General features: G+C 38.3%; 1 protein-coding gene and 1 long non-coding RNA gene across 3 annotated transcripts in view; one reads left to right on the forward strand and one right to left on the reverse strand.

Moving 5' to 3' along the window:
* MICU2 (mitochondrial calcium uptake 2) overlaps positions 1–26134 on the reverse strand; it is a 151186-nt gene that overhangs the window by 113983 nt on the left and 11069 nt on the right. The gene's annotated exons all lie outside the window — the stretch shown is intronic.
* LOC311426956 lies at positions 18919–22385 on the forward strand. Its single transcript, XR_014687139.1, has 2 exons — positions 18919–19772; positions 21086–22385. It is a non-coding gene; the product is annotated as an uncharacterized lncRNA (long non-coding RNA).

The following is a 26134-nucleotide window of genomic DNA, read 5'->3' on the forward strand; positions in this document are numbered from 1 at the left end:
GAAAGATTTCTACAGTTTGGACCAACTTCTGTTGTTATTATGCTGAAAATATTTCCTTACTTTCTTTCTCAAGAAAGGTAGATTCAAGCAGGGGAGTACGTAAATGTAACTGCTGAAGTTATCTTCCCTCAACTTGAATACTTCTGTTTTGTGCCGTCATTAAGTCAGAAACCTTTACAAAAATACAGGTTAAGGAAACATATATATTTTTAATGCTGATCCACCTTACTCCCAAATGCAGGAGAAACTACAGCTACAAATTTGATCAACCAGCAGTAACAGAAAATCAAAACCTCCTCACCCAATCCGTTCCACTGCTTCATGAATCTGCCATTTCAAAAGGTTTCTCTCACATCTCCTTTGAGTCCTTCTCGGTGGAGTTTGAACCCTTATTACTTACGGCCACCACTGACAAAACAGATTATTCCTTTATTTTTCCTGCAACAGCCTTTTATATAATAGAAAACTCCACGTTCTCCTATGTCTTCTCCTCTGCAGGCCGAAGAACTGCACATGGTTTACTCTTCCTCCAGGGGATGTTTCCTACACTTCTGCTCACCCACGATGACTCTGAGGAATCCAAGCCTTCTTCAAAAGGTGACTGCTCACATGGAGTCCAGTGTTCCAGCAGAGACTGATAATGCTAAGCTAAGGATAAGGTTGACTCTGCTCATTTTAATGGCTACACTTTTTTACCAGTATATTCCAGTGGAAGTATTACCTTTTGATCAGTATGGTACTTTCAAATAAAAAAAAATGGAAATCCTTTTCTGCAGGACTGCTATCATTTACTCGTGAGTAAGTGTCATGCCTTTTCATCTACACTGATTTTCACCTTTTGGTTTGCAGATAATGTTGCCAGTTTAGGAAGATCATTTTGAAACGTGATCTTGATGTCCGTCACTGTCCCTTTCCTGTTTTGTGTCATCTGCAGAATGACTCCAGTTACTCTATTTTATCATCAAATTCACGAGGTAAAAAACAGAAAGCAGAACCAGACTAAAGAAACTCTACTCAATTTATCTTTTAATTTTGAGAACATGTCATTGACAATTAATCAATAGCAACACTAATCCATTTTTGCACTTACTGTATACAAAGTTCTCCTAGACCACATTTATCTGCATTACTTACGGAAATGTCACAAAAGACAACTTATTAAAGTCTTTAATCCAAGTCAAAATAAATGGCAACTACTACTTTCTTTTTATTTGCAGGCTCTACTGCTTTATCATAGAGAGAAATTAAATGAGTTTGACATTATTTATTCTTAATTATTCATCTCTTCATTACCTTGTAGATACATTAAAAACAGTTTGAGAAACTTTTTTTATTTCAATGTCAACATTAAGGAGACTACACCCTCTGTCCCTGACTCCTCTCCACCTTTTGACAACAGGCACATTTATCTTTTCTAGTCCCCCAGTACTGAATCCCTGCTACAACATTTCTCAAAGATAAGGCTGTCATTGGATGACTTAGGATGTGATCTAGGTAACTAGCAGCAAATACTAACTATATTAGTATAGTTACAGTCCAGGTGACAATGGCATTCTGCTAGGAGTGTATCCAGATCTGAACTTCTCTTCCACTTCAAAGGTGCTAATACACATAGAAACATTTGGCCTTTTGCATCACATCTTACTGTGCTTTTCCAATCTAAAGATCAAACCTAAAATTTTCATTTGTGTTTTGGCCAATGAGCGTCTAATTTCAGTATTTTAAAAGTCTAACACGGACCTTTTCTTTGTCTTCAGACAGGAGAACCCTGAAATACCTTTCATATAGCTTCATTTGCTTGACTTGCAGCATTTCTCACCATCCCCTCTGACCTCATATGTAGTCAAGCTTCTGCTCTAGGCTTCTGTTTTTCTGAGGTGCTTATATTTTCCCCTATGTCTGGAGTCCTTTCCTGATAGTTTCTCTTGCTGGCTTGGTATTAAAATTCCAATTATTTTCTGCACTTCCCCCCATAACCCACCTCTTATGCACTTAAATTATTGCTTTGTCATTTTTGAAAGTTTGGATTTGAATTAAAAATTAAACCAAACCAAAACCCTCGTGCATTTTTTTAAATGTACATGTAAATATATTTTTACACATTAATAGTTAGTGGAGCTTCTACAAAGTTCTCATAACTGACCAAGATCTAGTCTACACATGTCTGTGGGTAGACAGCTAGTTTGTATGGAAATGTGGCAGCTGTTGTACGCAGGAAGAGATGGGCTTTACTACTGGTATCAGCATTTGTTTGCCAGTTTACAACTGAGGAAAATACTTCTATCACAATTCCTGTAAGCATCCCTTTCTCAATGAGATATTTGCCTTCAAATCCAAATCATCCCTGAGGGTTTAAAGCACACTTTCTAATGCTGTAGGAGATGCTGAGCTATTACTGTGATAAGGAGAACAAAAAATATAATGAGAGAGAAATATATTAGGGAAGTTTGGCTTCCTTGGCCTACCAAAAAGAAAGCTATAAGGGATGCAATTGTTCCATATAAAAACCTGAGGTAGTGATGGAAAGGTATCAATTATTAAGAATGAATATAGCTTTAAAAAAACATTAATGTGAGAGCAAAACATTGTCCAGAAATAAGTGCAGCTTAATAATAAGATGGTCCCAAACAACATGAAATTCTGGAACAATCTTCCAATTAAGAGATTAGGAAAACAAAAGCCACAAGCCTTAATGGGTTAAAGTGGAGGTTGAGCAATTTGTGACTTGAATTATACATGATGTGCTTACCTGCTACAGAAGGGTTTTAGATTTGAGGTCTCAAAGGACCCTACCCTGCTGGTTCCTAAATATTTTGCTCTTTCTGAATTGTTTTCTGCTTTCTGCCATTCCCTTTCCCTCTCCCCACTTTGTGCCTCATGAACAAATGATAAATCTGCCAGCGTACCATTTTTTACCTGACCCAACACTTCTAGTTATTTTCTTGACTCCATGCTTTGCCCTATGGATATCGCAGGTCTCTTTTAAAACTGACACAGTGCCCTTTCATTAAGATCACAGACATCCACCCTGCAAACAGATGTTCCAGCTGAAGGAGGCCCTTTCCCTTCCCTCCTTCTCCACCATTCATTACTGTTTTATCACCAGGGATGTGCGCGACTGCAGTTGGTTTTGCCTGGAGCAGGACTGGGAACGCTCACACGGCCTGGCTGTGGGGAGAGCAATCATCAGCTGATGAATGGTGAAAAAAGATGAGAGGTGGTGACATTTTCTACAAACTGTACAGAAGATAAAGTCTGCCCACTTATCTAATTATTGCTTCTATATTGTCCTTGCTCTCTGCCATTTACATCCTACTCTCATCTATTCACTTACAGCTATATTCTCATGTGTTTGACTTCTTCCTTCAGGGGAGTCCAGGCAAAGACATTTTGATGTCTTTCTCCCAAACTTTCAGCTTATTTCTTGTTTTAAGTTTATATTGGACATGATGTCCTGCAATCCAGAAGTTATTTAGTTGGGACAGGCAGTTAGTTGGGACACATCCATCAAAGAGACTGTCCTGACTGTTTTCCAATACCTCTGGAGACTGAAACTTTTGTCATTACCACCAATAATTTATTGATTTTGCTGCATCTTTACCTTCCTTCTCTGAGATGGAGAAGGATAGAAAGTCACCAGAACATCTGTCTCTGACCATCTTTTCACAACCTGCACTAGACTCACTTTGTCACCTCAACAGCAATTTGGCAATGTCATTTGTCATAGCAAAAGTTATCTATTTCCCTCCAGCACACACAGTACAACACTTTTTCCCATCCTGTATCCCCATATACTATTCTCATTCCAGACAAACACTATGCCATTCTGATTCTATGATTCAGATTCATTCACCTCTCTGAAAAGCTTCCTCACCAGCACTTAACATTTGGAGCTTCTTATAGATAGTGCCAAACATTATAAACTTAAGACTTTGTGCCAATGGGAATTGAACAACAGAAATCCTGACTAAGGGATATCAGATTGCCTTCACACACGAACTGATGAAACCACTAAAACTTGAGCTGAATTCTGGAATTCATTGAAAAAAACAAAACCAACCACCAATAAATGAAACAACAACAACAAAAACAACCAAACATCCACAAACACTCCCCTTGCCCCTCAAAACTGCAGATAAAGGAATTTAAGGTACAAAGAAGAGTTAAAAGATTGATTCTGTCTTGTAAAAGATATCTAGACCTCAATCTATTTTACCCCTCTGAAAAGATTATGGCGTTATTTATTTTAGTGTAGTTCTTACCTAGAAAATTATTAAAGCTTCTTTATTTTGACACGTGTAATCTACAGGCAGAGCAAGACTAAGCAAGAAGATGCAGAAAGGTTCGAAACTGGGAAGGGAGCATAAATGACAATAGCACACGGGTGAGCTGGTGCTGTGACAACAATGAGGATAGCTTTTTCAAGCTCTACAACAAGTAAAAAACTACAATGGGTTTAAGATGGCAATAAACACTTTGCTCTGCTCTTTTGTCCTTTGCAGAAATAATTTAAGACAAGTAACATTGAAAAAGATCATCGTAAGTGCTAAAATCATTGTAAATCTCAAGCACACTAGCTGCCCAGAACCAGGAACCTGAAACACCAAGCTTCCTGCATGTGACTGATCACTGCAGGTAACATGGGTTTTAGATGCACAGCATCAAAGGTGGCTAAAACCTACACACATGCACTTGGCTTAAACTGTGAAATACGGGGAGTGCCTCTCCCTCATGGAAATAGTGCACGAGACATTGAAAGCTTTCACTTTGCCGTATCTGACAAAGTGTAGTGTTTATGTATGTTAAAATTGCTAAAAGTATTGAACTAGTTGCTAGGACCTCCAGGAACCCCAGGAACCTGAGGACAGAATTGCCTGTGACCTCTTGTGAGAATAAAATGCTACACAGTCTCTGTTCAAAATTACAAGCATGTTAGTTGTAAAGAAATATGTAACAATTTTCCCTTTTTTTGATAAAAAACACAATTGTATAAGGACTTAAATACAGATACATGATGTTTGTGTGTGTATGTGTATGTACAAACATACACACACACAGCTATACATAAGCAGCTATACATGGCAGTCTGTTAACTAGAAAATAATGGCAGTAGTATAAACAAGCACCTTATGAAACACATGGTGTCAAGTACCTTGTGTGGTTTTTTTTTCAGTAAGATGGAAAACAAAACAAAATGGTATTTAAAAATATTTACATGCTTTCTAACTATCCCTAAAAACAGAGCAGCAAATTCAATTAGAAATAAAAACTGCATAATAAAACATGGAAAAAGAGATGTTATATTGCTTCTTATATTATTTCTTTATAACTGACATTTGGCAAAGCATCACTTGAATTTTAAATGGACTCTATGTATATTGCTTTGGCATACATAGATAAGCAACTTGCATAATTTTTTTACCCTTTTGCTCAAGGGAACCAGCAACATCTTACTCCTAGACAATTTGTGCTTCAGAATATTTCAGCTTAGAACAACATGCCTCGAGCATCACCAAACACAATCCCACAGAAACTAGTAACCTGGAGATAGGCTAGCTGTAGCATCCTCTCTACTTCACTGTAGGACTAGGCAACATACATGTACATAGTCTAACAACTGCAAAACTGCTATAACTTCACACTCCAAAGATACAAAACTATAGACTTAGATACCATTTTCTCCAAAGATACATATGATGAAAATGGCATATGTGCAAGAAAATGTACTTGAAACATTACTTTTGTTTAGTCATCTGTTCACAGTGGTTGAGGTTCTGGAAAACAACCACGGTAACAGTGACAGAGTAAATGTACTTAAGGAAGATAATATGTTAAATGAAGATGCTAAGCTCTGTTTTCTTTCTTTGATTTCTAACAATGGGAGTGAATCTATAAACTTTATCCACTTTAATTTGATTGAGCCATTGTCACTGTTGAGAGAGAACTGCTGAAGCACAAAATTAACAATGGCAATTGCAATTGTAATTGCCATAAAGAAAGTCAGTAAATCAGACCAAACAATACTAGAAAGATACAAGTGGAAGAAGTAGAAGTAATTGAGGAACTAAAGACGCCAAAATATGAGAACAGAGAGATACATGAACGTCGATACGTATTTTCCCATAAAACTTAAATACAATGTTCTAAATGACAAATAAAAATGAAACAACTGCAGAAAATATTGTATGGCACAAGAGAGACACCAGAAGAAGAGAATCTCTAGGTGGTGGGTAGCATTCAGGGTTAAAGAATGTGCTAAAGATGCAAATATCTGTGAAATTTCACAGATCCCAACACATACCAGCAATGTGAGTATAGCTAGGTTCTTTAACTCAGATAATTCTGGCAAAAAATAAACTCCATGCCAGACTGCAATAAGAACAAGCAGTTTGAGAGAGAAAGATTTTTCCAGCTACCCCCACAAGCTAAGGCTTATTGTGCATCAAGCAACAAAAAAGTTCCTAACAGCTGAAATCCAATGTAAATCCAATGTAAATCAAGGAGGATTGAGGGAAGTCATGCATAAAACCAGAAAGGAATAAGAAAGATCATAGCAGAGAAAGGGAGATGTTAAGTGAACTGAAATAACAAAGGGAATGTTCACACTACTGCTGTTCACCAATAATATGAATTGCTAAGTAATGCATCCAAGGGCTGATTTTAAGTGAAAAAACATGGAAAATTCAACTATTTCGTTACTCCTCTATTTAAACAGACTACAGAGACAATACATTATCACATTGTGTGCTGCCAGGTAATCGTGATCCACATGCAACTCTGAAGAAGTTGTAGTACCTTTAGCTAGGCAATTCTCAGACTGACCAGCAGACACTACTGCAGCACAGGCACTGAAGAGACCTAAAGAGAGGACCACTTAAGTGAGCTGTGATTCCTTTCCCCACTTCTGGTCAGACCACCTAGCTGCAACAAAATAATCATCCCAAGACATACCTGCTTTTAAAGAGCTTCAGATTTCATTCAGCAACAAACTCTAGCATAGCAGCAGCAGCTTCATAGATTTGTCATTCAACAAAATGGTGCAAGCAACAGCCTGCCTGTAAATACCACTGGCAAAAGGGAAAATCAAATCCAGGCAAATTAAAAGGAAGAAGAAAGTGCATAGAATCATGCACAACTAAGTGTATTTCCTTCCCTTTCCAAGTTACGCCTTGGAAAGTGACTGATAATCAGCAAATGCAAGACTGATGAGTGCCACTCAAAGGGGAAGCAATGCAAAAAGCATGGTTCAGGACACAGGAAAGACACTTCACAAAATTAGAACAGGAATGTGTAGGCTGGAAAAAAAAAGAATTAATGCATTAATGTATCCTGCAAAAGTAAATTAAGTAAATGCAGGTAAGTTTATAGATTTGTCTACAGATAACGAAAGATAAGTTTCTTTTAGTGGAAAAGGTGTTTGAAGGCATTTTTCCCCCCCATTAATATAATTGTTTTCTGTCATACTGATAGCCCTAATCTCTGTATGTACTTATGTGGATGGTGACAGTGTGTGGGGAAATGAGGAAATTTTAGTATCAGAATATCACTTTTAACATTAAGGAACATTAATTTCTTGACAAAAGGAGAAAATTGCTCACTGCTAGCTCTTCTGCCAGCAACCCATCAGATGCAGGAAGGCAGCAGGTCATGGGCCACTCTCCTTGATCTGACAGAGCACTCTGCCACTTCTCTCACAGCATCCTTTCCTCACCATACAACCAGAAACCACTGGGCACCACTGAGCAGAGCCTGGGTCCGGCCTCCCCGCACCCTCCCATCAGGGATTTAGGGACACAGATAAGATCCTCCTGAGCCTCCTCTTCTCCAGGCTGAGCAGCCCCAGCTCTCCCAGCCTCTGCTCACAGCAGAGATGCTCCAGTGCCTTCATCGTCCTGGTGGCCCTGCCTTGGGCTCTCTCTAAGTCCCTCTGGCATTGGGGAGCCCAGAACTGGACCCAACACTCCAGGTATGGCCCCACCAGTGGTGAGGAGAGGCAAAAATATTTTCAGCACAGAATACAGTAATTCTAGTGCAGCTAGAATTCCTAATTCCAGTGCAGCTGTGTCTTCATTTGTTAAATGCAATTAAAGACAATTTGAACTTCTCCCTAATATATCTTTTGCTGAAGGTTCTCAGCAGGACCAAACATTCATGCTGTGGTAATAAATGTGCTATTGACACTGGGCTACCAGTAAGCCAATTTAAGCACAGCTTCTGCAGATGTTGATTAGACTGCAATTTGGGGATCACAATATGGAGCGATCTCAAGAAGTCATCATTTTCTTTGCACACTATAAAGAACACCAGAAGTGACCTTGTCTTGCAACAACAATCTGTGTTATTTCTTGCTCTAGCAAAACTGCTGAAAATAGGATGAAATGACTAAGCACATCATTATATTCAACTAACCTGCATGGAACATGTATATTCACAAACAGAAAGAAGTGCAGCACCTCCTTCATATTTCTGCAATCAGTTGTGCTAGATTTCCAAAAGACTTCTGTTAGTTATCAGAAATATGATTCATTATGAAAGCTAACATTACTGTTACAAAGAAGTTTTTGATTTAATTTTCAAGTTTTTCATTTAATTTTTACACTTGAGACACTTCACACCGTATTCAATTGCAAATATAGATTTTTGTTAGAACTTTGAAGTCCATTTCTAGCTTCTAATTTGGCTTATATTTAAAATATTAGAAAGTGGTAACTGTCTTGGATACTAAATGCTCAAATCCAACAGGACATGGTTCATTATACAGCAAGCAGTTAAGCTGTTAAATACTGCCGTTGTATGCTGTAGACGCAAAAAGTTTTTGAATTCAAGTGCAATCTGGAGATTTTCACTGAAAACGAGAAGAAAGAAAAAAAAAAAACAAACAAATTGTGAGCCAAAGATGGTTTCTTCTCAGGCTGCCAAACCACAGGTGGCCAAAATACCAGGAAAAAAGTGCCATATGCACTTGCACGGTTCCTCTCCTTTTACTTGGCTGAACATGTATGGCTGTTCTCATGTTTTTATGAGAAAAGGATCACTTCTCAACTGTGAAACCAGAAATGTTAGGGAATACAGTCAGCAAAACACAAATAAAAAAAAAGCTTTGATACACTGTTGCTATGAATCTTTGTCTTAAAATGATCAATAATCGCTATATATCTTGCAGAGAATTTCAGGTAATACACTTTTGTTAAGGCAACCATGAAAAACAGTGGAACCCGCATTACCTTTTTATTTCGAGTTCCAGAAAAAGAAGGCTGCAATCTAATACAACCATAAGCAGAGATTAAGCAAGCTTCCTCAAGAGGATCTATCATACAGTACCAAATTCTAATTGACAAATGTGTTTAAGGATATAATGGAGGAAGTAATATTGCCTGTACACGTTAAGAATGGTTCAGACAATAGCAAGTTTTCACTAATAGTCTGGATAAAGTTGCTATATTAAATGACAGATTAAATATAATGTGATTTTCCACAACAAATAAAGGTAGGGCTCCTGCGTATTTGACATCTCCAAGTTACTTACCAAGATCTAATGATCTAATGATATTTTTCATCTCTCCATTTAGGCTTGTACTTTTGCAAGTCTGGAATTGCCTGAAAGGAATTGGTTTTGCCTATACATATTTTCTGTTAAGATTTTTTCGTGTCTGTATTCATAACTCTACTTTTTCTAAATCTGTTTGCTGAATAGCTGAAACATTAATGCTGAAATAATGATTACCTGTCGATTCTGTAATTCTAAATGTTATCACTCCACATCAAGACAGGTAAGTCGCAAAAACCTAACCCCAGACCCACAGGACTCGATATAGTCCAACAATGCTATCAGGTTCTGAATGCTGAACAGCATTCTAATGGCAATACCATCGAACGGCAACAGCAGCAGCCCAAAGTATTCCCATAATTTCCCAGTACACGCTTCTTTTCTTACAGCAAAACCAGTGTTAAAAGAACATTAGAATTTCCATATCAAGCAGACTAAAGTTAAAAATTCAACATGAATATAAGAGCAGTAAAATCCCACTGCGCACCTCCACTATACTTGTTACATTTATTATTCCCTGGAGAACAGACAAAATATTCATTGAATCAGAAAGTGTTTCATCCTTATTGTGCAACACATCTTTAAATCCATTTTGAACATGTAATTATTAATTTCCTCACGATCCTTCCTTTGACATGCAATCCCTGCTGCACTAAGACTGTTTCTAAACTTTAACTCCTACACTTAAAACCCTGTGGGTAAGATGGCACCGCTGTTATTTTAATGTTAGCAAGAGGCACTGTTTTTATGAATGGTTTTATGAATGCATGCTCAGTTTGGGAGCTCTGTTTCAGACATCCATTCTTTAGAGAAGTTAGTATTTTATAAATCTTTCCATACAGGGAGAACAACTGTGTTTAATCTTAATTGTAACTTAAGTCTTCAGCACTTACACAAGCTATGTGACAGGTATTTCCCCTGGAAATCCAGAAGAGGACTGACTAGTGCTTCATTCAAGAAATTTCAGTGTTTCCCTACCATCAGATTTGATACCCAAAGCTAAGGGAGGGAGAGAAACTAGCTTCCAAGAGTGTCACTGAAGTAACATAACTATTAATATTGCTCTCCTTTTGTTCTTGCTAGCATCCCTTTCATTCATTGACATCTTTCAGAAGCAATTATATGTCTTTCTTGTTGCCCTTCAACTCCAGCTGGGCCTTGCTTTTCCCAATCCTGAACTTGTATGTTCAGACTATGCCTGTATATCCCTTCCAGGTCACTTGTCTCTTCTTCCATCTCTTGTAACCACCTCCATTTTATATTTAAGTTCCTTATTCATCCACACAGGCCTCCTTTTGCTCTAGGACTATATCCCATGAGATTTTTTTCCAAACAGATCCCTGATCAGGACAAAGTCTGTTCTCCTTAAGTCTGGGGCTGTGATCTGCTCTTGCCTTGCGCCCGATTCAGGAACCTGAGCTCCACCATTTCATGGTCTCTGCAGTCAGGGCTGCTCCCAGCCCTCATGGCCTCAACCACTCCTTCCTTGCTTGCAAGTATGATGTCCAACACATCATCTTCCCGTGTTGGCCAATGCACTCCAAAAACCTCCTGAATTAGTTGTGCTCTGTGGTGTTGTCCTTCCAGCAGATAATAGAGTGGTCAAAATTCCCTGGGACAACCAAAGCCCTGTAATTATAACTTATTTCATTATAAGGCTGCAATTCTTCCTTCAAAGGTGTAAGACTTTGCATTTCATTTCTCAATGTAAGGTTCCTGTTGGCCCATTGCTCCAGTCTATGTAGGTTTCTGCCCTTCAGTGTATCAGCTGGTCCCCCATCATCGTATCCACACATTCAGGCTGAAGCATCCTAACTTCAATGCAAGAATATTTTGAGAGACAGTGTTGAAGGGTCTTGCTAAAATTGAAGTACATGGCACCTACTGCACATGGACCCTCATCCACAATTCCAGTCATTTTATCATAGAAGGCAATCAAGTTATCGACAGGGATGATTTACCCTTGGTAAACCCATGCTGATTGTTTTGTATCCTCTGGAACACAGCTCTGAAGAAGGAAAAGAAAAAAGAGCTCAGGAAAACCAACAGGTCCACAGGAACAGCACTGCCCAAGCATAAGGACAGTTCATCCCACTGTGGAGAAAAACAAGTAACCATTCCACCATGGCTGAAGCTAGTAAACACGGGCTAGAACCTCACCACAGAAAAGGTCCTGGTGAAACCAGGTGAAAAGGAATTTTGCTGTGGTGCAAATAGGCTTTAATACATTTAATACCCAACTTGTTTGAGAGACACAAATACATCAAGTATTTAGGTTAAAAATTCAGTAAAAGAACACACAATTCTGTCTCACAAATCACCAAAGAGAGACAAAACACAGCAGCATTCTGCTTGCTGGAGGAGGGAAGGGGCTTCCCAGGTTCCATGTCACACGACAGGTAAGTGGGCATGTAGAAGCTGCAGATGTGCGCAGGTTCCTGAAGTCAAGGTACGATCTCTTGAAGCAAGTGATACCAGCTGCTGACGTAGAGACACATTCACAGACTTTTAGAAACATAAGAAATCTGTCCCAGAACTACCATCATCTACTCCTGTCCAGAACAGACCATCTTAGTCAGAAACTTTTTAGCTTAGAAATAAACGGTCCTACAGATGTAACCTTCCTATCAGGTAGATGATGACCTTTCAACTTGACTAGAAGAAAGCCATCCTATCTGTTAACAAGAGTGAGGATGGTTGAGATGGTTAGCAAGAACAAACTACTTGATCTGAGGATGAGAGGACAACTTGGCTGACAGAAGTATGTTTGACAGACTGCACAAAGCACTGGAAGTGGTCAGGTCCCACACATGTAACAACATACAGAAGGGTAAAAAGAAACCTTGGAGGCAAAAAAAAAAAAAAAAGCCATAAGGTATGTGACAAAGTACTAAGGCTTTCATGGTAGAACTTTCTGAAATTATCTGAATAAATACCTGGAGACACTCAGCCCTTGCCAGAGAACTGGAAAAACATGTAGAGTATCACCCATGCTGAAGGGATGCGTTCTATCTAAACATAACTTGCTGCTGCATTTGGAGTTTAACGGATTAGAGAGGTGTTCAACTGAAATACTATGGCAAAACAAACAGAAGCTCAAGTCCACACTTCAGAATAACACTCCCTTTCTGCATATTTGCAAAAAGCCTTCCCTACAGGGTAAACAGAACAGAAGGCAATACAATTTAGATATAAAAGAATAAAGAAAAAAAAATAAAAGTGGAATAAATAAAAATAGCCATTCAGACCAGGATGAAATGCATGAAGTTCTGTATGAATGCAAGTCTAAACAACTTGCCAGGTGAACCAGAAGACATGATGCTATACGAGGCTATAATAAACATCCTAAAAACTTAGCAGATGGAAGACAAGCTTTTACAGTGTGAAAATAGACCAGTCTGTACTGGCAGACAAGTGATAGTGCACATTCTTCAACACTTAGAATCAAATAGAATAACCTGATTTTATTAATATGTGCCACAACCTCCACAGACTCAAACTCCATGTCTAAGCAGGAACAGGATAATTTAGAGCTGTACTATAAACCATGTGTCAAAGAGCTAATCTTGAACACTAATGAAAACTGCAGACATTATGAAAGCAGAAGAGCAACTACACAGTAATTGAAATCTCTCACTGTGAGACATGTAAATATGATACATTTGTGAGGAGTGAAGTATTTTTGGTGACATAAATAATTCATTCTGCAAGCTGTCATAAAAAGTAGAAATAACTTTTGAAGCAGGAGCAAACTGTTCACGAAGCCAACTACATCTCGAACCAAAAAGCCACTAAAGCCACAGATCAAAAACAGAGGAAAAAAAAATTACTTATGAGAGATTTTGCCAGTAGAGTTCCTAAAGATCCTAATAAGAGCAGTTTAAAAAAAAAAAAAAAAAAAAAAAAAAAGGGAAAAAAAAGTCAAAAGCCTTGGTAATAATACAAAGGTATTTGGTGTAATCAAAAATAAAACTGACCAAAAGACACGGATGAGGGTGTGTGTGGCAGGAGACGATAGCAGCACAGCTTTCTCCTAATGGTCACGTGACAACATCCTGAAGTTTTATAAACCACTATTTTTGTTCGATGGAAACTTAAGGGTTTTGCTAATGCATTCTACAAAATGGCATTGCCTGGTGCATACCATGAGTTGCACTGTGTTGCACAGAATAACATCTCCACGGAGAGATACAACTGCCGACCATGCCTTTCCGAGCTGCCAGCAGGAGTATTTAATATGTAGTAACACAACAGGCTCTAAACAGGGCTTGGGACTTCTTAGGCAGGATCACTTTTTCCATGGGAACGTGCTTATTATATAGGTAACTTGAAAAAGTGATTTGAATATTGACATTTATTAAACCATAGAAGATAAAGCACAATCCTAAAGAAAACAGCATAATCAAGCAGCCAAGCAACTGATCTGAAAAACTAAGTTTATTTGCAGGCTCTGTTGAAAGTGCAAGTGCTTTCCATTTTCTGATACTTACATAAAAATAAAGCTGAAAAATAGTTCTTGCAGCTGGTATGCTGATACCTTTATCGCTACACAGCAGGGTACTAGTCTCTTGCAAAGGTAGATTTCTAGTAAATAGCTGTCAACAAGTCTATGCATGACTGAAGTCAAATTACAAATAGTAAAGGAACAGGTTTTTGAACTCAATGCCAGCAAAATATCATGTATCTAATCCATGCAAGAATTACAGACCTCAAGACTACTATTATTTTATTATCCATACCATTTACTTTTTGGTCTGCTTCACAGCTTTGTTTGAACTTAGAAATCAATGGTACTTACAACTGGGACTTCACAAATAACAAGTCTCTACATATACACACTAGGAAACATTTCCATTTTGAAACAGTTTATTTCACACAGATAATAAAATACATAAATACTTAGCAATGTTACTAGTAAACTTAAATACTCCCTTAGTAGCAAGCAACTTAGGTTAAGTCCTCTGAAGTCTCTGCATCAAATTTTTATGGTTGCTCATCACCTGCAGGTGTTTTTGTTTGTTTGTTTTGTTTTCAGTGACAAAAGGTACAAACTACTTCCTATGTATTAAGATAAATCCAACCTTCACACCATACAGACAACAGCCTGTCCTGCCCCCAGCTCCAAAACACAATTTCATATTTGACGCTCTGCATAAGAAAGGTCTTACTGCTCTACCAAGCACCCCAACCTTAACAGCACTGATGCTTCTTTTTGTCCCTTGGCAGCACCAATTTCAGCCATCTTTCACAGAATCACCGAATGGTTTGGGTTGGAGACGACCTAGAAGATCATCTAGTTCTACCCCCCTGCCATGGGCAGGGACACCTCCCACCAGACCAGGTTGCCCAAAGCCCCATCCAGCCTGGCCTTGAACACCTCCAGGGATGGGGCATCCACAGCTTCTCTGGGCAACCTGTGCCAGGGCCTCATCACCCTCACAGTCAAGAATTTCTTCCTTATGTCTTATCTAAATCTAACCTCTTTCAGTGTAAAGCCATTCCCCCTTGTCCTATCACTCCACCCCCTGACAAAGAGTCCCTCCCCAGCTTCCTGTGCTGGCAGGCCACTATAAGGTCTCCCCAGAGCCTTCTCTTCTCCAGGCCAAACAACCCCAGCTCTATCAGCCTGTCTCCCCAGCAAAGCTGTTATGGCCCCCTGATCATCTTTGTGGCCCTCCTCTGGACTCTAACAGGTCCCTGTCCTTGTGCTGGGGGCCCCAGAGCTGAACGCAGGGCTCCAGGTGGGATCTCACGAGAGCAGAGCAGAGGGGGACAATCCCCTCCCTCACCCTGCTGGCCTCGCTGCTTTTGGTGCAGCCCAGGATACGGTTGACTTTCTGGGCTGTAAGTGCACACTGGTGGCTCACATTGATCTTCTTGTCAACCACCACCTGCAGGGCCTTCTCCTCAGACCTGCTCTCAATCCATCCTCTACCCAGCCTGTATTTGTGCTTGGGATTGCCCAGGTGCAGGACCTTGCACTTGGCATTGTTGAACCTCATGAGGTTCACACAGCCCCACCTCTCAAGCCTCTCTAGATCCCTCTGGATGGCATCCCTTCCCTCCAGCATGCTGACAGCACCACACAGCTTGGTGTCATCGTCAGACTTACTGAGGGTGGACTCCATCCCAATGTAGCTGTTGCCAATGTCTTTCTGCCATGCCTGTTTAAAGCACTGTAATTTTTCCTCATACTTAAATTGAAATCACCTATATATTGATCTTTATGTAAATTAAACTGCTAACAGTTTAAGAAACAATTTACAGTTACTTAAAGGTACTGAAAAAGGCTACAATTAAAATTAAACTTTTCATAAAACCACTATTACACAGAAAACAATTTTTCTTCTAATATATTAAAAGGTATTTGATCAAGAAACCTCAGACATTCATGGTATTAATGATACTATACTGATATTGATATCATACACATTAATTCTTCCATATTAAATTGTTAACATTATTTCTTTTTTCCCCATTTCTCAGTGGTTCTGCATGGTTGAGGAACAGGCTTAGAAAAGTTACAAGGCACTTCACAAATGCCAACTAAATCATTCAACTGTTGTTAAGAGACTGAAGTAGAACAACCTATAATAAAACAATATACTTTTTTTTTTTTTTTTTTTTTTTAATACACACATCTGACAAGAATTACTTTCATAACTAATTTTATAGGTGATGTCTGGTAAGCCTGCAACTATTTGTGACTTTACGTCAAAAAATAGGCAGCAGAATTCAGTTGCCTGGTGTGAAGAAAACATTTAAACAATTCTGATGAAAGCCCATATGAAGAGGAGCCAGTGCTCGGTTAACCCTCCCTGGGCAGCACACTACTCACTAATTTCATGTTCTGTATATTTAAATTTGGATTCCAAGTACAGAATGATCACAAACAAAATATTTGAAGAAAGTATGACATGGAAGATTAATGATCAGTAATGAAGACTATGTGAACGGTCTGTGAATACCCCAGCTAAGTCAGGATTAATATGTCAGACAACAGTATCTTCTCTCACAACTGCTACATGCCATCACATCACATAACAATGCTAATAAAAGTTAGTAATCATCAGGCATTATCCTTCTTCAGATGCAGGTATCAAGTACAGGCACACAGGAACTGAGTAATTCAAGAAACGCAAGAACCGTCAGTTTATCACTGAAATACAAAAGTTTTTATTATCTCATGAATGTTTTTAGAAGCATGACAATACCTAAAAGACTTAAAATATGTTAATTTAGTTCTATTATCCACAAAACGTAGATGCATAATACAAGCAAAGCAACTTTGAATGTTCTATACACAGTTAAGGATAGGAACAGTGTATCCCAACATTAATACCAAAGGCCCTGCCATACCCAGCAGTACCCAAAGACAGTAATTACCTTAAAACCAAAAGTACCCCATTCCGACAGCTGGCCCCAAACTTGCTTCACCAGTGAAACACCCGTGAGCACGACAGCTGCTGCTACACAACGTTGTCCATTACTGAGCTGCCTCATACTTTTGTTTTCTCTTTGATTAGAAGAAAGCATAGAAGGGAAGGCAATTAGCTGGGCTAAGCAACAGCCTGAGCAATTTACTGATAATTATAAAGTACCAATTCTTATGGTCTCTACTTGGGCTTTAGATAAAATAGTCATTTTGATTACAATCTGTATGTATAATAGCATTTGAAAGCATTATTTAAAGTTTAGCCCAACTCTTTCACTGTATTTTTGCTGTCTGGCATCTCTAACCTTACAGGTCACATGTCAATTAAGCAACCACTTATTAAATCCATTTTTCTTAAAGTAATCTTCAACCAGGTTTTTCTAAGCTATTATTTTTTCTGCTTCAAAAGGCTTAACACCAGAGATCAGAAGCTCTGGGATGCCACTCCCACATCAGTTAACAATGTCCATTTTCTATAATGATTTCGAAGACCAGAAAGGAACTTCCTAAGTACAATCATGGATTTGGAGGAATACTAAAATCCAGAAAGTTAGATTCAATATCAATGCTTAAAATACCTGTAGTGCTTCTAGTTTTTCTTAGATAAAAATGTTGTTAGCTTTGTGCAATCAAACACCAACGGAGCATGCCAATCATGATGCAAGCTTTTTAAGCTCCGTTAAAGGACATTTTTTACCCTTGGGAGTATCTGATTTTGACACAAAGCTGAACTTAAAGGCCCATCTAGAAGCCCATCTCCCTCTCACACCACCAACACTCATTATAAGGTGAAATATTTAATCCTTGTAAAAACAAGCAAATCCAACTGGAAAATACACTTAAATTTCAGATTTTTTTTTAAAAATTGCGATTTTAAAATCTTTATTATTATTTTTTTGAATCAATGTATGTGCTTAGAGAAAAGAGTGAATTATTAAACCACGCTTGATTTCAATTAAGCATCAAGTCCAATGCAGCCCACAAAGAAACTAACACAATGCTTTTTTCCATATCCTGTTCTTGAAATTAAACCAATTTAACATTTTAATTAGCAAAAACCTTTAAAGAAAGCTATAAAAGTCGATATTAGGCAATGCAAATTACAGTCCTTGCAATTTTATTCATTAATTATTCTAATTACCTCCATGGCTAATGTTATGTCTAAATATTAATTCCTTAAAAGAAAATGGCTTCAAGCTAGTCATTAAAGCTTCCACTGAGGGAAGCCCAAGCCATCTTTAATACAGCAGCTAAAAAAAATCTAATGTGTTACAGAAGTCCACTAAACAGAATGTGTATAATTCCGTTCCATGTCAACATGAACTCTTAAAAATTGCCATTCCTTTCCAATTAATATTTTCTGCATATTTCTTACTATTTATTTTGAATATTTTGCACCTATATGCTACTTAGATACTCAAATTCTTGTCCTCCATTCTGGTATAAAAGAAGTTGGAAGTCTGTGATGCTGCAGACTTTCAGAGTGGTAAATATCCCACAGTGGTACAATTTGGTTGGGACAATGATATTGATGCAAATTAGTAGCAATAATTTTTAAAAAGTTAATTGCTTTGGTTAAAACGTGGACAACATATTTTTGTTCTTTAAAATAATACTAAGCTATACTATTTTATGCAGAAAGAGAAAATTTCATTCTTTCTAACTTTTTATTTTTCTCTTCACTCTTCCTCAAAAAAAAATTAAAAAAAATTCAAAACAGAGAGAGACTGGAAACTCAAAGCAGGAAGCCATGGTGGCCGGTGATGCTTCTTAAAGTCAAGAAGGCAACATAAGAGTGAACTGGAAGAAAGAATTAGAAAATCCTTACCTGGGAAGTGAGACCAGTAGAGTAGGTCAAAATTTTCAGGGGGCCACTTTCATACTCTACACAAGAGCACCAACGTTAAGATCCAGACATTTATTTTCTTACTTTTACTTTAATAGGATTGTGGAACAAATAGATATGAATTTAGAAGAAAAGTCATTTCTGAATGTTACAAATATTTTTCCCAATATAAAAATAACTGCCTTTGGTTTAACTTTGTATTTTCTCTTTAGAAACGCTCTAAATGCTCAGGAAGAGCTACTGGAAAAGCGTAGTTAAAAAGCTGGTACAGAGTACCTCAGCTACAATGGCAGTGTAGAACCAGAGGACCTTGCCAAAACCAAACATGACTGCACTGTTTGGAAAACAGACTGACTTGCGCAAAGAACATTTTATGCAATGTCATACTAGTAGTGCTGAATTACCTCTATTTGATCTTAAAAATTGTTTCTCATTAAGTGATTACGGCTCGCCACATTTAACAGAGATGAGCTTAACATCAGTTCTCCTCAATGTGTGAAATACAAAGAGGCTTAGACAAGGGATCTAACCAAGGAACAAAGCGTTAAAAGTTTGTCAAAATACTATATTTAAAAGAAGTCTCTCCAGCGCTATGGTGAGTAGCTCTAACTAGCACCAGGGTATAAGCTGGCAGCAGCTGTGAACAGCTATTTAGGTCGCAGGTTTAAATAGCTTTGTTCCAGAAGTATGGAGAATATGAAATGACAGCATTAAATGATTTTTTTGGACTTTTGCTTTTTTTTTTTTTTTTTTTTTTAAAGCAAGGTAGAGGGAACAAAGAAGAGACTTTAGTGCCCTCTGCTCCTAATGCTAAAGAAAAATACCACCCCTGCCTATGTACTCTCCAAGCTCCAGTGACTACAGTTCTTCACATGCACAACTAGAGAAAATATCATGCAGCACTGAACTAGGAAGATTCTCTAAGGAGGCAGAAGAAATGAAAGGTAAATCAAGCAGTTTAATTTAACAAGCTTAGCTTGCAATAGTATTATCTTTGAATAACGATTAATTGCTGTCAGCACATCAGAAAAAAAAAGCTATTTTAAAATTAGATTTGGGACATTAAGCTCTTAAAAGGTGAATATAAACATTCATATGCTAGAAATGCAGGTCATTTTATATTTTGGAAGCACAATGTCACAACGAAGTGCAGGTCACAGATACTGCGGGCACATTAATATCTTTTAGATTAATTTCAGCCCAGCTTGACATTAAATATTTATCTGAAGCTTTTTGTTACAAAACAGCTTTTAATTAACAAAGAACAGTAATCATAGCTGTTAGCATGATGAGCTGATAGTAAAAGCTATAATATTATAAACGTTTATAGTTTTGTTAAATGCTTTTATAACATTTCTTTTCTATAAATGGGTTACACATATTGAAACAACAAAGCTACAGTCTATACATTCACACTTGCTCTGGGCACCCTGTAAAATAAGTAGCCAAATTATCCTGGTAGTCAAAGATGACTTTGGGGGTATTCATTTCAAGAAATGTTATTTGTTTGTCATGAGGCAATCAGAGGTAACCCACCCTTTCGAGGGGATAGGATGGAGCAGGCAGGCAACCCTTCTGGTGTCAGCACAGCTCTGCTTCCTCTCCAGCCTCACATGACCTGATAGCACCCAAACCTCCCGTTACGAGGTGACACCAAGCTAAGTCTGCAGGTGGTTCACAAAAGAAACTTAAAACATTTCTGAATGTCTGTAAGGTTTTTATTTCAGGAGACACAACAGGAGGATGTACGCTTAATTCATATTGACTTCAGATGACTAAGAAAATGGAAATAATTGGAAAATTAGGCTGGTAGGGAAAATGAGAATGTTGCTTCTTCAAGTCTGGATGAGGAAAACTTCCATCTTGGACATCTTGAGAGGGTAAGTTCTACTGCAGCACTTCACTTACTGTTGCAATTCACTGATGGCTTCCACTGATGAATTCCTCTTTCCTTCTCTTTGTGCTCACTAAAATGCATCACATTTTTCCCCTATACAAGGTAGCAAAGTCATAGTATCAGAGTAAGTTGCTAACATGACACAGGATTTAGAAAGAAAGCCCACTACCTTTAATTTTTGCATGCTAAAACTAATTGCATTTATAAATTAAAAAATACAGACTGAAAAGCTATCTTCTTCCAATGATTCGTTCACAATGTAGAGCAGAAACAAGATTCAAGTACCTTACTCCAATTAAGACCAAGTTTAAAGTGAATATAGTGTATTCAAATAGAGCTAACCCATTTGTAAGTGTTTAGAAGTTGAATGCTGGCTTGAATTGAAGAAGTGACTGCACAGAAGTTGCAGTGGTAATGAAATCAGCTAAGCCGCGTGTCCAGCCCCTGGCGGAGTGGACTGCAGGGAAGATGAATTACACAGAAGGCTCACCACGCTTCGGGAAGGGATTGCACTTAATGCCCCGGAATGTGCCTCGCTGAATGCCTGTGTCCAGCAACATTGGCTGGAATCCAAGCAGATCCATTACGTTCCCTTTATACATCAACTTACCACATGCCTTGGTGACACCACAGATATGCCTTTCCTCCTCCCCTTTATTTTTAACTTGAGTATCTTTAACACAACTGAGATACATACTTCAGGCTATACCATTAAGGAGGATTTTAAACCCAGTTTAGCACTTTGTAAATTATTGTGTTATCTTTTCACCTCTAATCTAAGACTGTATTGTAAAAAAAACAGGCAAATTGAAGTAATGATATAGTTCACACAGATGCTTACATGAGTTACAGTACTGTACTTTCACACGAAGTTATCTGTGTGTGAACCTTTTTAATGGTCCATAAAAACAATTATGTTGACTCTTTCTGTTTCTGAACACAGTCTTTCTTGAGAAGTTCTTTGCAAACTGATAGGGTATAGAGAAGCTCATGATACATTTCCTTTATTTTTTTTTTTTTCTTTATCCAGTTATATCCAAATCTAGCTGAGAAATAGTACATGTTTGAAACTATATGCCTATCTTTCACTCTGGACCTACAGGAATCATGTTTTAACACACATAATAATACCATGACAACCTAAATAATTTTACTTAAAAATAAATAAAAAAGACAAATCTCCAGAAAGCTTTTTCTTTTTAATAAACTGGTCTGAATACAAGTCTGGTTTTAAGCCTTGAACTTTCTGGACTGGCTGGAAAGAAAGATCACAGTTTCAGCACTTCCCAGAATTTTTTTTTATTGTTGTTCAACTTAAAAAGATCATCCTAGAACATGTAGTAACATGGGTGGTAAGATGCTTACTTGTGTTGTGCTCTGTCTGGAGCATGGATTTGAACCTAGATATTCCATACCTCAATCTTAAGGTTTTCCTTGTTCTCACAAAATGATCTCTCTTCGTTATTATTTTAGACAGGAGAAATCTTCTGAAGTTGTGTAGATTACAACAACCTCCTTATTTTTCAACAACAAAAAGAATAACAAAAACCCAAACCCCAAACAGAACTGCCAGTTCTCCAGCAACCTTACTACTACAGGAAAATCGGAAAATCAGAAGCTTTTTGTAGGCAAATATTGATATCCAGGATTTCTCAGTATAGTTATTGTTATGATCAAGTGTGGCCTTGTTACTTTTAACACTAGGCTGCTAGTGACCCCCCCTCCCCTTTTTTTTCTCCTTCAAACTTACAATTTTCTCAAGTTTCTTCTGTGTGGGAAGTAATCCTTTCCCTCTTTCCATCTGGAGGAACTGAGGGTCATTAGCCCTCAGTTTAAATGAAGAAAGTAAGCCATATGGAAGAAACTTACATGGAAAGGAGACAGCACATAAAATAGATGACCAACTAGGAATTCGACAAGTTGAAAGCAGTCATCAGTTTTTGCAGCCATTTTTCTGTTCTTAAAAGCTTGTTTTTGCATGGTGGTGAGTACTGCAACTTGGCACTTCAATAACAGATGTTTCTCACCTTGTGATTTAACAAATGCCACCAAAGAACTCATTAAGACTCTTACTACTCTTCATTCTCAAATCTAAAAGTACATATACATGTATATATTGAACCTACCACTTAGTTTCATCAAGAATATTAACAAAACATTCAATTTTATTAAAGCTGTATTACTGTTCACAACACTGAGAAAGTAGCTTAACTTCCCTGAAAAACTTCTAGCCTTTACAGTTAGGAAGTGTCAACCCTGGAGGTTCAAAACCAATAAAAATAACCATATGATCTTAAATAAAAACCTTACGTTTTTGGGCAGTCCAATCTTAAGGCATGATTTATGATTGCTGAACATTTATGACCACTACATCACCACACCACAAAGCTCAACTTAGTCTCTAGTCAAAGCATTGTAATAGGTTGGATATGTGGTAGGTAAATTGCTAATAATTTTATATATATATATATCAGGAATTTAATTTCTTTGTCAGACATTTCATGAACACTTGTTTTATATCTAATGGAAAGTTAAATTATGCTATTTTATGTACTTATTGCATGCAATAACACAGGATACTTTACTCAGTGCATACATTAGCTCCAAAAATACAGCAGAACAAACTCTGGAGGACACTAGAGCCGCTTTCTCTTCTTGCTTCCCTTACTATAAAAGGTATTACATTAAGTAGAAAGACTGCAGTACAAAAACAGAATAAAGGATATTTTTCCTGCAAAGACAGAATAGGCTTTTTTGAGCTGTCTATAACTGAAGTTTGTTGCATTCAGCAAAATATCTGAATACAAAAAATATTCAACCGAGGTATGGGCATGAGTGCTGCAAGCATGCTATCTTCACATTCTTAAGAAACTATTCATGGACTTTGCTCCTTGCAAAGTACGAGCTCCAGGGCCCACGCCCTATTCACAATCAAAAGCACATCCCTACTGTGTCATGACTACCTGAACACAAGCTGATCACTACCAGTAACTCCTCAGCTGTCTACTCCTCACCAGTAAGCTCCTCAGCCGCAGAGGAGCGGCTGAGGGAGCTGGGCTTGTTCAGCCTGGAGAAGAGGAGGCTCAGGGGCAACCTTATCGCTCTCTATGGGTACCTCAAGGGAGGCTGTAGCGAGGTGGGGGTTGGTCTGTTCTCCCACGTGCCTGGTGACAGGACGGGAGGGAATGGGCTTAAGTTGAGCCAGGGGAGTTTTAGGTTAGATGTTAGGAAGAACTTCTTCACTGAAAGGGTTGTGAGGCACTGGAACAGGCTGCCCAGGGAAGTGGTGGAGTCACCATCCCTGGAAGTCTTCAAAAGACGTTTAGATGTAGAGCTTAGGGATATAGTTTAGTGGGGACTGCTAGCGTTAGGTCAGAGGTTGGACTCGATGATCTTGAGGTCTCTTCCAACCTAGAAAATTCTGTGATTCTGTGATTCAAGGTTTGCTGACAGAGAAGGCACATTTTACAGTTTCTGAAGTACCAGCAGAGCAATCTTTCCTCAACTTTTGCTCAGCTTTTAAATTTGCTTTTACTTCAGAGCTAAGGACTTGTGCGGTGACCAAAAACTTGTGGAATCGTCCCAGTTACAGCATCTGGTCTGATAAAGGATATTGCCTCTATCAACTTTGTTTTGCCAAACACATTCATAGGGACACTAAACGGCTGGGAGTGTCCCTCAAACATGAAGTGATGGGAAACATGACAATCTCCAGGGCTGAAGAGGCAAAATAACAGCACAGGTATGGCCTCCAGGATGACAAGAAACATTATGCATGAAGCATAATGCACTTCAAAGAACTGCAAACAACTTCTGAATCCACTTTTGCTGGTCTAGTAGATCAACTGGATATTTCCAGTGGCTAGAAACAGATGTCCACAACATGAATTTATAGAGGTGATACACAATCGGGAACTCTACTGAACTACACAGAAGGGCCTGTACACCACAACCAGAATTTAAGCCCTACGTTGTCCGACCCGAGAGCCACTCTACCTCACATTACCCTCCACCTTCTAATTCTGTATTCAGAGCTAAACCCATTGCTTCAGTAACAAAGCAATGAAGGGAGTAGAAGCAAGCTCCTTCCCTCCTGGAAAGTGACAGTGCAGGGCAGTTCGAGGTGCGGAGGCTGCTGGTCCTTGAAGTGCTGCCGGGAGAGCTACCCAAGTCACAGGCTGCGTGAAGAAGAGAGGACCCAGGACCCTCTGCACAACTGCATCCTGTAGAGCCTTCTATGAGGAAAGAGTCCTGCAGGGAAAGCTCCCAGACACCCAGAAAGATCAAGTTAACTAGCAGATAGGGCATGAAGAAGTGAAATAGATGTGCCATCAGGCTGACATCTACACTCTCAGAAATCCCCCCCCAGATGAGTCAACCATGCGATAGCACTTGGTATAAGCACTCTGTGCTGTTTGTATCACTATTCGGAAAGACTGGAAATGCTACCACTAGGAGTAAGTATACAGTGTGAAGGAAAAGATATCAGTAGTGTAACATTATATACTGCTCTAAGAGTTTTACAGCAAGGAATCTGACTACAATTCACTACTGCTGACAATACATCTTGAACGCATCACTGTCATTTCAAGAAGTAGTACTGTCCAGGGACCTCTTCATCCCAAACACTGAAATGAGGTACTGATGATAAACATACAGCAAACAGATGGCATTTTCACAGATGAAACCACATTATTTTTTACAGAAGTGTTCACATAAAGAATCAACTGTATAGTGCTATACAAACTCTGCTCAATTAGCACATAAAAATTTCAGTGCACCGAAATTTTTGTATTTTCCTTTGTATTTTACACTTTTGAGGCTGAAGAGAAGTAAGAACATGAATCTTAAAATTAAACAATGCAACACCATTTGGCAATATGACATTGTCAGTTCTCCAAATTTAACAGCAGCTGGGAAAAAAGTATGTCAGCAATTTCCTACGATGTTTTTCTGGAAGATTGAGTAGGAACATTCCATACAACAGGCATATTCACAATAACAGAAAACACTGTGTTCTAGGAAAAGCAATTTTATATACGTTACACTGCTTACTGTCCATGATGGTTCTTCAGCTGAGTTGAAAATTAGTTTAAATTAATTTAAAGTTTAATTAATTAATTTTAATCCAGAAGCATAAGAGTTGCTTTAGATTTTGCCATTTTTGTTCTTGATGATGAGTCCTTCCCATAGCTCGCAGCCTAAACGTATTTAGCTAAAGACCTTAGTCTTTAGCACTCTTTTCAACAAAGTCGCTGGAGAAAGCTTAAGATAAGCACAAATTTATTTATGGAAGTGCTTAACTACAGCTCTGTGTGAAAAAAGGGAACAATTATTTTTCCTCAGAAGGTATTGCAGCAGCAATACACACACATGCATGAACCAAGCAAGCTACACAGAACTCCAGCT

This window comes from Aythya ferina, assembly GCF_964211825.1.
Source record: "Aythya ferina genome assembly, chromosome: 1".
NCBI classification, from domain to species: Eukaryota; Metazoa; Chordata; class Aves; order Anseriformes; family Anatidae; genus Aythya; species Aythya ferina.